The 14,931-nt window shown below is 37.2% G+C and overlaps 2 pseudogenes; both read left to right on the forward strand.

Moving 5' to 3' along the window:
- The first annotated feature begins 13,643 nt into the window (after window positions 1-13,643).
- LOC116592196 lies at window positions 13,644-13,791 on the forward strand (annotated as a pseudogene).
- Window positions 13,755-14,176, forward strand: LOC116591030 (annotated as a pseudogene).
- The last annotated feature ends 755 nt before the right edge of the window (window positions 14,177-14,931 follow it).

Genomic DNA, 14,931 nt, shown 5'->3' on the forward strand with positions numbered 1-14,931 from the left:
GTTTTACTTTTTAATATGCAAGAAAATGATTTGTGAATTCCAAACTGGATTGTTAGGCGACCTGAATTGCAGTGCTGGCCCCTGTGGCTTCCCCCCGCCCCTCAATGTCCACCCAGTGAGAGGAGGAGCTCTCTAATTCTGTCCACTGGCAGGGAGCTTGGGTGGAGATGGGGGAGGCAGATGTGAGAATCAAGATAAACAGGAACTGTAGCAAGAGCCCATGTGCAGCAAGAGAGATGCCCTGCTTCACTCTTTTTCCCATCTTTCCCTCCCTGGGGCCATAGAAATGGGTTTAGAGTGCCTGGTAGGATGGTCACTGAGAGAAGAAGTAGGAGAGGAGTTTCTGCTGCTCCTGTGAGCCCAATGGGGGTGGCCATTGGTATTTGGGAAATGCTATGTACATTAGGAACTGCCTGTATTTGGAAGATTCATTAACTCGTAGCATCCTGTCCTCAACCTCTAAACTGCATTGAGAAATTACTAAACTGTATTTTTATTAAGCCTTAAAACTTTTTAAATTTGGATTTGGTGCCAACTATTTTCTAGACTGATATCAAAAACAAGAAGCCTGTACTCACATCACAACATAGTTAGGATAGGGGCATTTTATTGTTTTTACAAAGCAGGATTGGGTATAACTATTGAATAAAACTTAGCAATCATGTAAAAAAAAGAATTTAATGTTTAATTAACATTAAAAGAATATCTAAATTAACAGAATGATAAACCATTTTCAAAAACTGGAAGACACTAACTGTTAAAATGTTCATTTTTCCCAGATTAATCAATGTATTCAATAAAATCTCAAATTTTTAGTAATCTTTTTTGTTGATGAACTGATTCTAAAATTTATATGAAGAAGCAAAGGATTTAAAACAGCCAAAATCTTGAAGAACAAAAGTGGAGGAGGTACATTGCCTGAATTCAAGACTTATAGCAATCATGATAACTTTGTATTGATATAATAATAAATCTACAAATCAGTGGAACAGAACAGAGATTCCATAAATCATACATGTATGATCAAATAGTTTTTGGAAAGGTGTCAATTCAATTCAATGAAGGAAAAAATCTTTTCAACAAATGTGCTAAAGCAACTAGGTATCCCTATTGAAATTAATGAGCCTCAACCCAGTATCACATTACATACAAAATTTAATTTGACATGAACCAGACCTAAATGTAAAAGCTAAAACTCTAAACTTTCTAGAAGAAAATGGAAGTGGAAAACTTCATAACTCTAAAGTAGGCAAAGATTTATTAGATAAGATAACAGGAAAAAGAGGTAATGATCTTTACCAATAGAAATATATTCCTATCATCAAATGACATTATCAGGAGAATGAAAAGGCCGTCCATTGACTGGGAGAAAATATCTGTGATAATGTGTATCTGACAAAAAAAGCTTGTATCCAAATCGTATAAAGAATCACTATAACTCAATAATAAAATGTCAACCAACCCATGGGCACCTGGGTGGCTCTGTGGGTTAAGCCGCTGCCTTCGGCTCAGGTCATGATCTCAGGGTCCTGGGATTGGATCTCTGCTCAGCAGGGGGCCTTCTTCCCTTCCTCTCTCTCTGCCTGCCTCTCTGCCTACTTGTGACCTCTCTCTGTCAAATAAATAAATAAAATCTTTAAAAAAAAAAAAAAGTCAACCAACCCAATAAAAAATAGGCACTCTTCTGGACACACACAAACATACACAAACAAATATCCCCAATGAAAATCTTCAATTCTTTTTACTGTTATCATCATAGCCTGAGACCCAGGTTTTTTGTCATAATTATTTTTGGTGATAACAACCAAGTGATAATACCCAGGCAGAATCTACTGAAGTAGAGGCAGAGAAGCCCTACCTATAAAGATAATAAGGTTTTAATGGCCATTCTATTCTTGCACATACCCAGGCCATTACAGAGTTATCATTTAGCTTTATAGCATCACAATCATATAAAGGTTAACTGCAGTGCTTCACGCTCTTTCCCTTATCCTGGAATTTTCCCAGGGCTATCCATTGAAGAACAGATTGATCTCATCTCAAACCCAACAGAACTGGGATAGAAATTTTATATCGATTTAACCAAACTGACAAAATGTGATCCCTTTGCTGCATAAACAAAGATGTACCTAGAAAGATTATTGTATTAGTGTATTTGAACACTAAATCTAATCAGATCATAATGATTTAATTACTGTTTTATTACACAGGTAAGTAATGTCTATTAAATCAAGCCTCTTAAATGCCATTCATGCTTACAGGAGCCTACAAAAGAAGTTCCTGATAGTTTTCCTAATAGAGGAAAAGCTATAAATAGGCACATCTCAAATCATACATGTACCACCCTCAAATTTATAAACCATATTATTACCATTGAATCAGTTTTATCCCCATTCATTAACATTTTAAATTTGAACTTTTTTCTGAATTTGAAAGTCATACATGCTCATGGGAAAAATAGAGTATGCAAAAATGTAAAGAGAAAAGAATTTCACTTAAGTGATACAGAAAAAAAAAACATTGTTAAAATTTTCAATGCTACATTTTATTATTTTCCATAACTTTTGTTTATATACCTGAGATCATATAGTGACATATTTTTATGCTGCCTTTTATTGACCAATATATAAATTATATGTTAATTACATACTTAGGTTTAAAATAAGGGTAATTTTTCGTACACATTTTAAACAAACAGAAAATTAGAAAGACTGAAACAAAAACATAAATTCCCACAGCTAAGAGATGATTTTTACTGTGTTTCCACTGAATTCTTTTTCCGCACTATTATTACTACTCAGCATGTGTAGGAAGTTTTAGATCTCCAACTAATTTAATTTAATAAGTATATTGTACAGATTTTTATTACACTCCTTACCAGAACTAGACACTACAATTTTTAAAACCCATCAAATTGTTTAGTGATATATAGTTTCTGTTAATTTTCATTTCTTTGTTTCTAATGAGGTTAGATATATTTTTGAGGTTAGACATATTTTCATACATTCTTTGGTGTATTTACAATGGAGTATTTACCACTTTCTTAATAGTTTGTCATGTTTTCTTTGAAGTTAGGATATCAACTTTTATCTGGTGTATCAGATGCAAAGTATTTTCTCACTTTGCCTTTTAATACGCTTAGTCTTTTTCCATACAGATTTTTTGTTTGTTTTTTTAAATAATTTATTTGACAAACAGAGACACAGCAAGAGAGGGAGCACAAGCAGGGGGAGTGGGAAAGAGAGAAGCAGGCTTTCCGCTGAACAAGGAGCCCAGGTGAGTCTCAATCCAAGGACCCCAGGATCATGACCTGAGCCAAAGGAGACAGTTAATGACTGAGCCACCCAGGAGACCCCATTCAGATGTTTTAAAATGATCAGGCAATCCAATAGATCACAGGGGGCACCTGGGTGGCTCAGTGGGTTAAAGCCTCTGCCTTCGGCTCAGGTCATGAGCTCAGGATCCTGGGATCGAGCCCCGCATCAGGCTCTCTGCTCAGCGGGGAGCCTGCTTCTCCCACCTCCTTGGCCTGCCTCTCTGCCTACTTGTGATCTCTCTCTCTCTGTCAATCCAATAGATCACCAGTTGTGTGATTTTATATATTGTTTTCAAGTTTAGAAAGCCTCTACGTATCCAGCCCTTTGTTGATATTTGCTTACATTACTTCTTTTCAACAAGTATATTTCCTAGATATGTCCATTATAAAACCCCTACATATTTACATCTGTTCACTTTAATTTTTTTTCTATTTACTAATCCATTACTTTCCCTTTTTTTTGCCTTCCTTAAGATTGCCTTTTTTAAAACTTTCTAGCTTCTTAAATAAGATGCTATCTCGTTCATTTATCTTTCTTAAATCATAGCCCATAGAGATATAATTTTACCTTTAAGTACGTATTTTGGATTATCCTAGAAATTTTGGTATATATTATTCTCATTTCAATTATTTTCTAAAGACATTTTAATTGCATTTTTATTCCCTTTTTAACTAAATTGCTATTCAGTGGACTCTTAATTAACTTTAAGTGTTGTGCATATTTGGACAGAAGATGTAAACTAGCCCATCCAGTAACCAATTTTTTAAAAGTTGAGGGAATGGGGGTGCCTGGATGGTTCAGTGGGTTAAGCCTCTGCCTTCAGCTCAGGTCATGATACCAGGGTCCTGGGGTCAAGCCCTGCATTGGGCTCTCTGCTCAGCGGGGAGCATGTTTCCCCTCTCTCTCTGCCTGCCTCTCTGCCTACTTGTGATCTCTGTCAAATAAATAAATAAAATCTTTAAAAAAATAAATAAATAAATAAATAAATAAATAAAAGTTGAGGGAATGGCTTCAAATCTGATTAAATTTTATAAACACATCTCACACATTTGACAAAATATATATTTTCTATTTGTGAGCATGAATTTATATTGTTCATAAGTATTTGTGGTTATTTACTTTGTGTCTTGATCTGTCACAGTACTGAGCTAAAGCATCTCATTACAATGGTTTTTGATGTCAAATTATTTAAATATTTTTGTTGCTATATATAATGTGTACAGAGATTTATTGTTGTTATCCCTTCACAATGGATTTTATCAAGAGAATTACCCACTGTCTCATTCAATGCTTTTTTTTCTCCCTGAGTTCCATTTTGCTATTATTGTGATTTTTGCTTCTTTTTTTTTTTTTTGCATTTGCTATTAAGAGGGGAGTTTAACTCACACATAAATGTCATAATTAATATGTGTAATCTTAGTTCTTTTATTTTATGCCTTCTCTAATTTTTTTTGGCTTACGAGGTACTTTGTATTTTCGCAGGTTTTTTTTTTTTTTTTTGGTAGGATTTGTTTTATTTGCTGCTACCCCCTATGCTTGCTAAGTAGAAATTTTGTTTTTAGTTCTGCTTAAAGTTGTCCATATGTTTAACAAATATTTAAGTGAGCGTCTTACTTTCTGAAAGTAATTACTTAGAAATATGCATTAAAATAGGTGTATTTAAACTGAAGCCCCAAACGATGCTGTACATGGTTGGAGTAAGGCACAGCCTAATGTAAGGCTGATCTAGCTCAGTAAACTCCTGAAAACTGTAACCATTATGAAAACAGGTGTCTGGTTGGTTAATAAAAATATTTGTTCTCATTGCAGTTATGCTAGAATTCTTAGAAGGAACAACAAAAAAAATGAATCAAAGTCATGATTTTCTTGCCACTATTTTCCCAACAAAATGTTATGACATCCTCCTTAGGATCATGCTACAAGCTACCAGATGAATTTCAACTCATGCATTTAAAATGTATTTAATAATTTCCTATTATGTTTGAGAGACTCATGAACAAATTAGATATGGTTCCTACTATTATGAAACATACAACACAGATAATAAACAAGGAAACAAAGGAACACAGGCAGACGCACGTACACACACACACACACACACACATCTCTGGCCTTCTGAAAAATTTTCAGATGTATTTTAATGAGGCAGGAAGACCTCATATATTAAGTAACATCTGTGAATAAGCCCATATATTAACATGAAAGTTCTAACTTAAGTTTTATCTTCAGTGATACTTTATTTCCACTGCTTGCCTTCCAGCTAGTTATAATCCTTTATACACTCACTTGAAATTTCCTCTGTCAGAATTTCTGCTAATGCTTAATACATTGTCTTTCCCAGAGCATGATGCATCTTAGAGATCTTTTTGGCCCAGAATAGTAAATATAGGCACTAATGCCACACTCTCACCTCCCAAGCCCATGGCAGTCATTGGTCATCAGTATTGATGCTCATTTATTTCAAAGCTAAATATAGCACAGGGATCACTTTTACCATAGCATTCTAGTTTGTACTAACCATCTAAGGTTTTTGAACATGAGATGAGACCTATTAGAAAAAGTATTGTTTTGGAGTGAGCAAACTTGTTGCTAACTAAACCTTAAAAATATAAAATAATTAGTAGATCCATATTGGTAAGAATCTTTTTGAGTGACAATTTTGTGAGTCAGAATTTTCAATCAGGAATTAATTTGGAAGGGAGGCAAATCAAAATGTATTCTACCACACTGGTTATTCTTAGCCCTATGCCTCTTCCAGCTCCATTTTTTAGGACTGTTATTTGGACCTCCTGAACTAGAAATATAGCATCAGAGCATCTGTACCCTATATTAACTTTATTAACTGTATTATATTAACTCAGAACTATCTTAACTCAGAACAACACTCCCCTTCTTTTGGTACAGATCCTTTCTTCAATTTATTTTTTTCATACAACTCACCTCTCATTTTTCATGGCATTAAGCATTGTACTGTATTGTAACCACAGGGCAACGAGAAGGCTGAAACATCACTCTAGTCACAAAAGTCTTATTTAAGAATAGACATTGCACAATTGACAGTCTTATTATTTATTCAACAGGTATTTATTGAGCATCTTCTATGGGCTAAGCAATGTGCTAGGCTCTTGAGATAAGCCATTTAATAGAACTGAAAAGTTTTAATAGAAATGAAAAGCCCCTTATAGGGCTTCTTAGGTGGACCAGGCAGAGATGGAGCTAGGCAATAAAGCGGACAGTAAACCAAGCTATTAGATGGTGATTTTGACCTAAAAAGGAGCAGAGTAGATAAAGGAGATTGGGACATACTGAGATTGGTGATGGGGTGCATTTTTAAATAGGGTCTTATGGAGAAGATGAAATTTAAGCAAAGATTTGAAAGAGGTAAAAGAGTTGCCATGCATACAGCTGAAGGAAAGATGTTCCAGGCATAGGAAAGAGTGGGTCTGGTGTGTGTGAACAACAGCAAGGATGTCAGTGTGGCTGGAGTAGCGCAAGCATGAAGGAGAGTAGGAGATGGCAGGGGAGGAGAGAGGCAGACAACTTAGGCCATGCCACTTTGCTCAGACAACCCAAGTGGTACACAAGAAACAAAGATATATATTAAATATGTTAATGTAATTAGCACACTTAATTTAATTAAGTGTAGTTAGTTGGTTTCACACCAAACAACAAGAGGAACCTGATTCCCTAAAGGAATCCCGTCTCACTTTTAAGCCCTTTCAAAATTTCCCCCATCAGTCCTTTAATTAAACAAGACTCCCAGAGTCCTATTATTTGAACGTTCTATTTCCCTAGTCTTTGCAAACTGCCTTAACCTTACCCACCTCTTTTCTAAATGCAAGCTACATAACAAATTTTCACATTCAGAACTTGTGTTTTCCTACATTGGACATAATTACCTGTGAAGCCTTTTGCGATATTCCTGCAAAATAAATTATATTGCAATGCATGTTGGGGTCCAAGTAGGATCTAAAACAATTGATTTCAGTTCATTGCATCCTTGGCGTGTGAACTGAAATGGACATCACTAAAAAGGCTAAAGGTGGGACACCTGGGTGGCTCAGTTGGTTAAGCAGCTGCCTTCGGCTCAGGTCATGATCCCAGCGTCCTGGGATCGAGTCCCACATTGGGCTCCTTGCTCCGCAGGGAGCCTGCTTCTCCCTCTGACTCTGTCTTCCACTCTGTCTGCCTGTGCTCGATCTCGCTTGCTCTCTCTCTGACAAATAAATAAATAAAATCTTAAAAAAAAAAAAAAAAGGCTAAAGGTGCCCCACTTGTTCCCTTTGGACTTCCCTTGTGGACTTTGACACATGGTGACGATTTCATGAAAACTCAAACAGCAACCCAAGTGTCTCTGTATATCTCTTGCCTTTGTTACAAGAGAGTCTCAACTCTGAAGGAGGCACAGTGATGCCTAGAGATTCAACTGACATGAGGAAGACACAGGCCTCCTCCCATGCCTGCCATCACTCCAGAAATAGCCAGGCTCCAGACTTGCTCCAGAGGCCACCACATTGAGTCACACTGTGTGCAGATAATGTGTGACACAGCAGCTCTCAGCTAGCATTGGGGAGAATACGCTAAGATAAGGCAGCTCTCACATTTTTAACCTTTGTACAATGTTTTATAAATTTCAAAACACACTCGTGATTTTACCCTGAAAAGCTGCATAATATGTTGTTTTAGTTTTTCTAATTGGAAATAACTGGAGAACCAAAGATTACACATGTAAATTAGACAATAATCAAGTTCTAAACTCCGCAACCCCAGCCATAATTTCATTCTCAAGGTGTGGAGTCAGCGTAACTAGTTTTAAATCCTGACTCTGCCACTGACTAAATCCATAACTCTGGATAAATTACTAAAACTCCTTGTGCTCAGTTTTCTCATCTGCAGGTGTAGGCGAAGTAGCAATTAGCAAGCAGTAGGCAAGGAGAAGCTAAAAATGTACTTACACATGAGGGCCTGTCCTCTCAGAATCTCCCTTTTTGGATGTCAGCCATCATGCTGTAAAGATGCTTCGGCTAGGCTACGAAGTCGTGAAAGGCCAGATGGAGGCAGGCACCAGGGGTAAGAGGCCATGATGAATGTCCCAGCCACAACAGATCTTCTAGCTGTAGCCACCCGAGGGACCTCAGCTATACTGTGTGGAAGTGGAACAGAAGAAACATCCAATTGATCCCAGTAAACCACACAATTGTGAGAAATAATAAAAAGTTGCTATTTTCAGCTACTATACTTTGGAGTGATTTGTTAACAACAATAGATAACTCAAAGAGTCAACATATTCTTCTTTCAATTTCATATTTAAACCACTTAAAAATTACCATTGCAATACACTTTTACTTATTATATTTGTTTAGACAATAACAAATCAAGAAGAGAAATATGTCTATCACTGGATCTGGAAATGGATATAGGAATTGGGTATAAATAAGGTGAAAAAAAGTTATTACTATCTGGCAGTAGAATTTCTCTTAGGCTCAGAAATGCACTTATTCAGAAAAAGGAAAATTCCTTGGTAAGTATATCAAGTAGGATTAGGTTTGGCAGCATGATAGAAAAAGAACACATAACATAACAGTTTCTTAAATAAGATAGATGTTTATTCCTCTTGCTTTCATAAACAAAACCAAAGGAAGACAGCCCAGAGCTGACAAAGGAAGACTCTAGTGTTCTAGGACCCAGGCCTTTTCTATCCTGATACTCTGCCATCTAATGGCTTTGCCTTTGTGGCCCAGGATGGCTGGTCAGACTCTGAAAATCAGGTGTATTTCAATTAGCAGGGGAAAAAAAACAGAAGACTGGAGGAACAGAAAACTGCGCAAAACTTCTGTTCATATCTCAAGGAAATGAAGTTAAAAGACCACATGTAGCTCTAAGGAATGAAGAGAAAGGTATTCTTTTATACAGCTATGAAATATGTAAACCTGCATATGGGCCTATAGCACTTCATAAAATGACTTTGTGAGAAAGGGATGTGTATGTGTGTTTGTAATTTGGAGAAAATACAGTTATATATGAAAGGATGTGGATAGAGATAGACACCAATGTAAGAGAAAATCCCAGAAGTAGAGGGGGCTAACAAAATGTGAGCCTCCCAAAGTTTTCTGAAAAATTTTTGGGGAGGACTTTATACTTGGAGAGTCTGCAAAGTAGAGATTCAAGGGATCATTTCTTTCTATCTTTCTTTTCTTTTTTTTTTTTAAGATTTTATTTGTTTATTTGACAGAGAGAGAGAGAAGGAGAGATACTGTATGAGCAGGGGGGAGTAGCAGGCAGAGGGAGAAGCAGGCTACCTGCTGAACAGGTGCCTCATGTGGGACTCGATCCCAGAACGCTGGGATCATGACCTGAGCTGAAGGCGCATGTTTAACAGACTGAGCTACCCAGGCACCTCTAATTTTTTAAAATTATTACTTGTGTTACATCATTTCAATTTTCCCCTGTTTTAAATAACATTACTTTTAATATCTTTCAGATAGTTTCCTTATGATAGATTTTTTAAGAATTTAGTTATTTGTCAGAGAGAGAGAAAAAACACAAGTGGGGAGAGCAACAGGCAGAGGGAGAAGCAGGCTCTCACTGAGCAGAGAGCCCAATTCAGGGCTCGATCCCAGGACCGTGGGATCATGACCTGAGCCGAAGGCACATGCTTAACTGACTGAGCCACCCAGGTGTCCCACAATCATTTTTTTCTTTACTTTCTACTATATACATTTTAAAACATCTACAAGATTAGAAGTAATGATTAATGAATCTCCGCATATCCATCACCCAGTTTCAGTAATCTTAACAGATGGTTAATCTCGTTTTATTTGTACACCACTGACTTTTTCTCCCTTCTAATGTTGAATTATTCCAAAGCAAATACCAGACATCATATCACAAGCTAATGTTTTCTAGATCACAAAGGACCAAAGGCCCTGAAAGCATCTGGATTAAATGTAGAAAAATGTATAAAGTCAGTGACTGTGGAATTAAAGAGCAGAGTTGGGCAACAATCAGAGAAAATAGTGGATGGTATGAGAGGTTGAGAATTGAATAAAAATGATATAAATGAAGAACTTTAGGGTAAGTAACCAATACAAAAACAGGAAAAAGACTGTATGGATAATATAAAAGACTAATAGTGGATTTGTGAAATAGTGAAAAAGGCACACAGAAATAGGAGAGGAAATTACTCAGGTTATAGTATATTCAAGGAGTTGCCAATGGGGTAACAAAGGGAAGATTTCAAAGATGAAGATGAAAAGGAAAATAGAGAGGTCAATAGCAAACACTGCTCGTTATTTGCCTAATACCCATTCTCTTCTTTCTCCTAAGTAACAGAACCCTAAATGTATTCAAGCAGCAGTGTGTCCTGCTAACAGTGACATTTCCCAGCTTCTCCTTGCACCCAGAGATGGTGAAATTCATTGCAGAGAGCTTTAGAAAGGCTGTTTCCAGAAGTTTGAGTCAGAAGTGGGGGCTCACTTTCTACCCTTCTACTCTTTAACCTTTCCCCCTCTATCTCTAGCATACAGACAAGTGATTACTGGAGTCCTAACAGCCATCATTAGTCAAGAGGCAGTTCTGGGAATTTGGAGCTTATATTCCTCATAAGTGTGGGGTTACCACATTGGCTGTGGCTTGCTGAACTCCACTCTGATAGGGAGAGACAAATAAAAAATTGCTTTTGTGGAGTAAAAGGGGGTCTCCATCAAATTTAAATAAAACTAATTTAATATAGGTACAATAAAAGAAATACAGTAAAAAGTCTTTGCAGGAAGGTAGTGAATTTTTATTGAGCAAAGCAGAATGAATGAAACATTTTCCATTGATCAGTAGATGTTGCTTTTTTTGTAGACAGTGTCTCTCCCAGTTGAATTTTTTGATGAAAAAGGTTAGGCATCAAACATTTCTTGCAGAGCTGTTCTCAAAACTGAGCCAGAATCAAAGACTCACGGTATTACCTGTTATTACTTATTAATTATTACTATTAGACCTAACCTCTTAAAAATCCTATAGCACTTTATCAATTTCACAGCACTTTCACATAAATTACCTTATACCCATCTGTCCATTGATTTAGCTAATATGCTTTGAACACTTAATATGTGCACATTAGACATATCTGGGGAATAAAGCATTGTACGGATTGATAGTATCAGGTAAGGCCAAAAAAAGAGTTACCACTTATTGATTGATTAAACTATATGAAGCCCTATGTGAAATATTTCACAGATATTTTCTCATTTAATTTTATAACAACTTTATGTGGTGATTATTGTTAGCTATCCCTCTGTTTTCACTTGAGAATCTTTAAAAGGGAGTAAAAACCTGCCAAGTTCACTCAACTAGAATACTTGCTTTCAAATCCAAATCTGACTCTTATGTCTCCAAGTAATTTTAATTCAAAATGGAAAATGTTTGATGCCTAAAAAAGACACAAGTGGGATATAAGGTGTGCAGAATGTAGAGCTGTGTTCTATTTCTTCAGAAGAAGAAACTAAGTTGCAAATAACTTAGTGATTTACCTGACTTGCTTTATGTGTCCTGATCAAGTTTCTAATACAGACCACACAAATGATCTTCTCTTCCTCCACCCCACCTACTATACATCTTGCTGCCAGAAATCATAGGGGAAAGGATGGAAAAAGAGCAAAGAATAATTACTCACTTCTGGTCAGAATTATTGTACTGAATACAAAGGTCTGTGAGTGATGGAAAGTAGTTCAAAAGGAAAAAAACAAGTCTTCATTTTAATCCATTCTACTATCTGTATGATAAATAGGAGCATGCTTAACACTCTTGTCACCTAATGGGAAATTCCCTGATGGTGGATTAGATCTTACTCTATGGCCAAATCATAGAAGATTCACATCAGGAGTGGCTGGGTGGCTTAGTCGTTGCGTCTGCCTTCGGCTCAGGTCATGATCCCGGGGTTCTGGGATTGAGTACTGCATTGGGCTCCCTGCTTGGCGGGAAGCCTGCTTCTCCCCCTCCCTCTGCTTGTGTTCCCTCTCTCACTGTGTCTCGCTCTGTCAAATAATAATTCTTGTTCTTTAAAACAAGAAAAAAGGAGACTCACATCATTCTCCCACTTCTTCTATGTGGAACAAGGCTTTAGAACTTAGGCCAGCAGTGAGGGGTTAAATTTTGTTTTAGCCTTGCTTTCAGTGAACATAAATTAGTTAGTCCCAATGAAAACTGAGGGGGAAAGGTGGAGATTCTAGGGAAGGAAGAAGAATAGGAAAACACAGAACAGGATTGTCAGAATTGGCAAATAAAAATACAGAGCGCCCAGTTAAATCTGAATTTTGGATAAATAATAAAAAACTTTTTAGTACAAGCACATCTCCAAATCCCAAATAATGCATGGTTAACAACAGCTTTCAAAATAGAGATGATTTGTGGACTTAAATATTGTATGGCATGTGGACTCATGTCAAAAAATTACTAGTTGTTTATCCGTAATTCAAGTTTAATTGGGTGTCCTGTATTTTACCTGGTAGATCTAGTTAAAAAGGCTATATATATATATATATATATATATATTTAAATTAATTTATCAAAATTCTTAGTTTCAGTTACCAGGACCTCTCAGAGATGAAAAAAATTCTAGGCCACATTTTTTTGATTGTTTCTTTGTTCAGAGATTTCAAATATAGCAAAATGTGAGAAAAGCTCCAAAAAGTGTTACAAAGTTTATAGAGTGTTTATATATTTTTTCATTTTACAAGTTAACACTTATAACTCAATGAAGATATGTTTTTACTATTCACTACCTAATTATAGCATATATATTTTAATATTAAACCATCATATACTTTAGGTAGTGTGGTCAAGTAGTGGAAAACAAATTTAAAATTTCAAGTTTACGGGGCGCCTGGGTGGCTCAGTGGGTTGAGCCGCTGCCTTCGGCTCGGGTCATGATCTCAGGGTCCTGGGATCGAGTCCCACATCGGGCTCTCTGCTCAGCAGGGAACCTGCTTCCTTCTCTCTCTCTCTCTGCCTGCCTCTCAGTGTACTTGTAATTTCTCTCTGTCAAATAAATAAATAAAATCTTTTAAAAAATAAATAAATAAATAAAATTTCAAGTTTACTTTAAATTGGGTAAGTGTATCCTGGTTATTTTACATATTTATTACTTGGAGGTAATGAAAAAGTCTAAATTGCAGGGCTTTTTACATAGTATGATGCTGGGGGTTAAATGCCTCCCCCTTTCTCTCTCAATTGATTGGCTCTGTCATCCACAGAAGAGAGGACTGACCAACTGCTTGGGACATCAACCCTAGGTATAGAAAGTCATCTTCTAGATTTGGGGACTATAGTAGTTTCCTTCTGCTGCTATAACAAACTGCCACAAACTTGGTGGTTTAAAACAACATACATTGGGCCCAGTGTGCCATGGCTGCAAACAGTAGCCTCCTCGGTAGTGTATGCAACCTGTTGATTGTATGGGTTGCCCTAAGGGACCTTGGAGACAACCCTTTTTGGTGGATGCTGGGGTCTGACCTCATGGCTATCTCCAATTTAGGCTGCAGACAGGTATGCGGGGTGCCTTTGGAAAGCACAGTAGCCAGGGTCCACATTGGCCAAGTCATCATGTCCATCCATACCAAGCTGCAGAACAAGGAGCATGTGATTGAGGCCCTAAACAGGACCAAGTTCAGGTTACCTGGCCGCCAGAAGATCCACATCTCCAAGAAGTGGGGCTTTACTAAGTTCAATGCGGATGAATTTGAAGACGTGATGGCTGAAAAGCGGCTTATCCCAGATAGCTGTGGGGTCAAATACATCCCTAACCATGGCCCCTTGGACAAATGGAGGGCTCTGCATTCATGAGAATCTTGGCACTACCCCTTCCCATCATATTCATGTCCACAAATAAATCCAACTTTCTGTCAAAAAAAAAAAAAAATTCTGTGAAGCATAGTAAAGTAGGAAGAATAAAAGAAATTACGGGGGGAAAAAAAATAAAAATAAAACAACATACATTTATTTCCCTACATTTCTGGAGACCCGAAGTCCAAAAATCAACATGTAGGGAGGACCATGCTGTCTCAGGAGGCTCTTGGAGAGAAACCCTCCCTTGCCTCCTCCAGCTTCTGGCATTCCCTGCCTTGTGGCTGCATCTCTCCCATCTTTGCCTTTCTGATCATGCTGCCGTCTCTTCTGAGAGTCAAATCTCCTGCTGCTTCTTATAAGGACATGGTGATTACATTTAGGATGAGGATAATCTATCCACCTAAAGATCCTTAATTAATCACATCAGCAAAGTCCATATTTTTGCCACATAAGGAACACTGGCAGGATTTGGGGATTAAGACATGAATGTCTTTTGGGAGCCATTATTCAGCCTGCCACAAGGACTGAGGAGGTGACTTACACAGAGCAAGATCCCCGAAGAACACACATTGGCTTGGGTGGGCTTAGCCAGGAGTCAGTTTAGCCAGGGATGTCTTTCACTGGTTGTGAGGAAAGATCTGGAATTCAGCCTTGAAGTCTTGATTATCTCATACACACACCACACCTGAAATCATGAACCTGGACTGTATTCCTCTCATATTTCAAATATATGTCAGAGATAGAGTCCATAATCCCACCAAAGAAAGCAGTTCTCACGGTG

This window comes from Mustela erminea, chromosome 5 (genome assembly GCF_009829155.1).
Source record: "Mustela erminea isolate mMusErm1 chromosome 5, mMusErm1.Pri, whole genome shotgun sequence".
In the NCBI taxonomy this organism is placed as follows: Eukaryota; Metazoa; Chordata; class Mammalia; order Carnivora; family Mustelidae; genus Mustela; species Mustela erminea.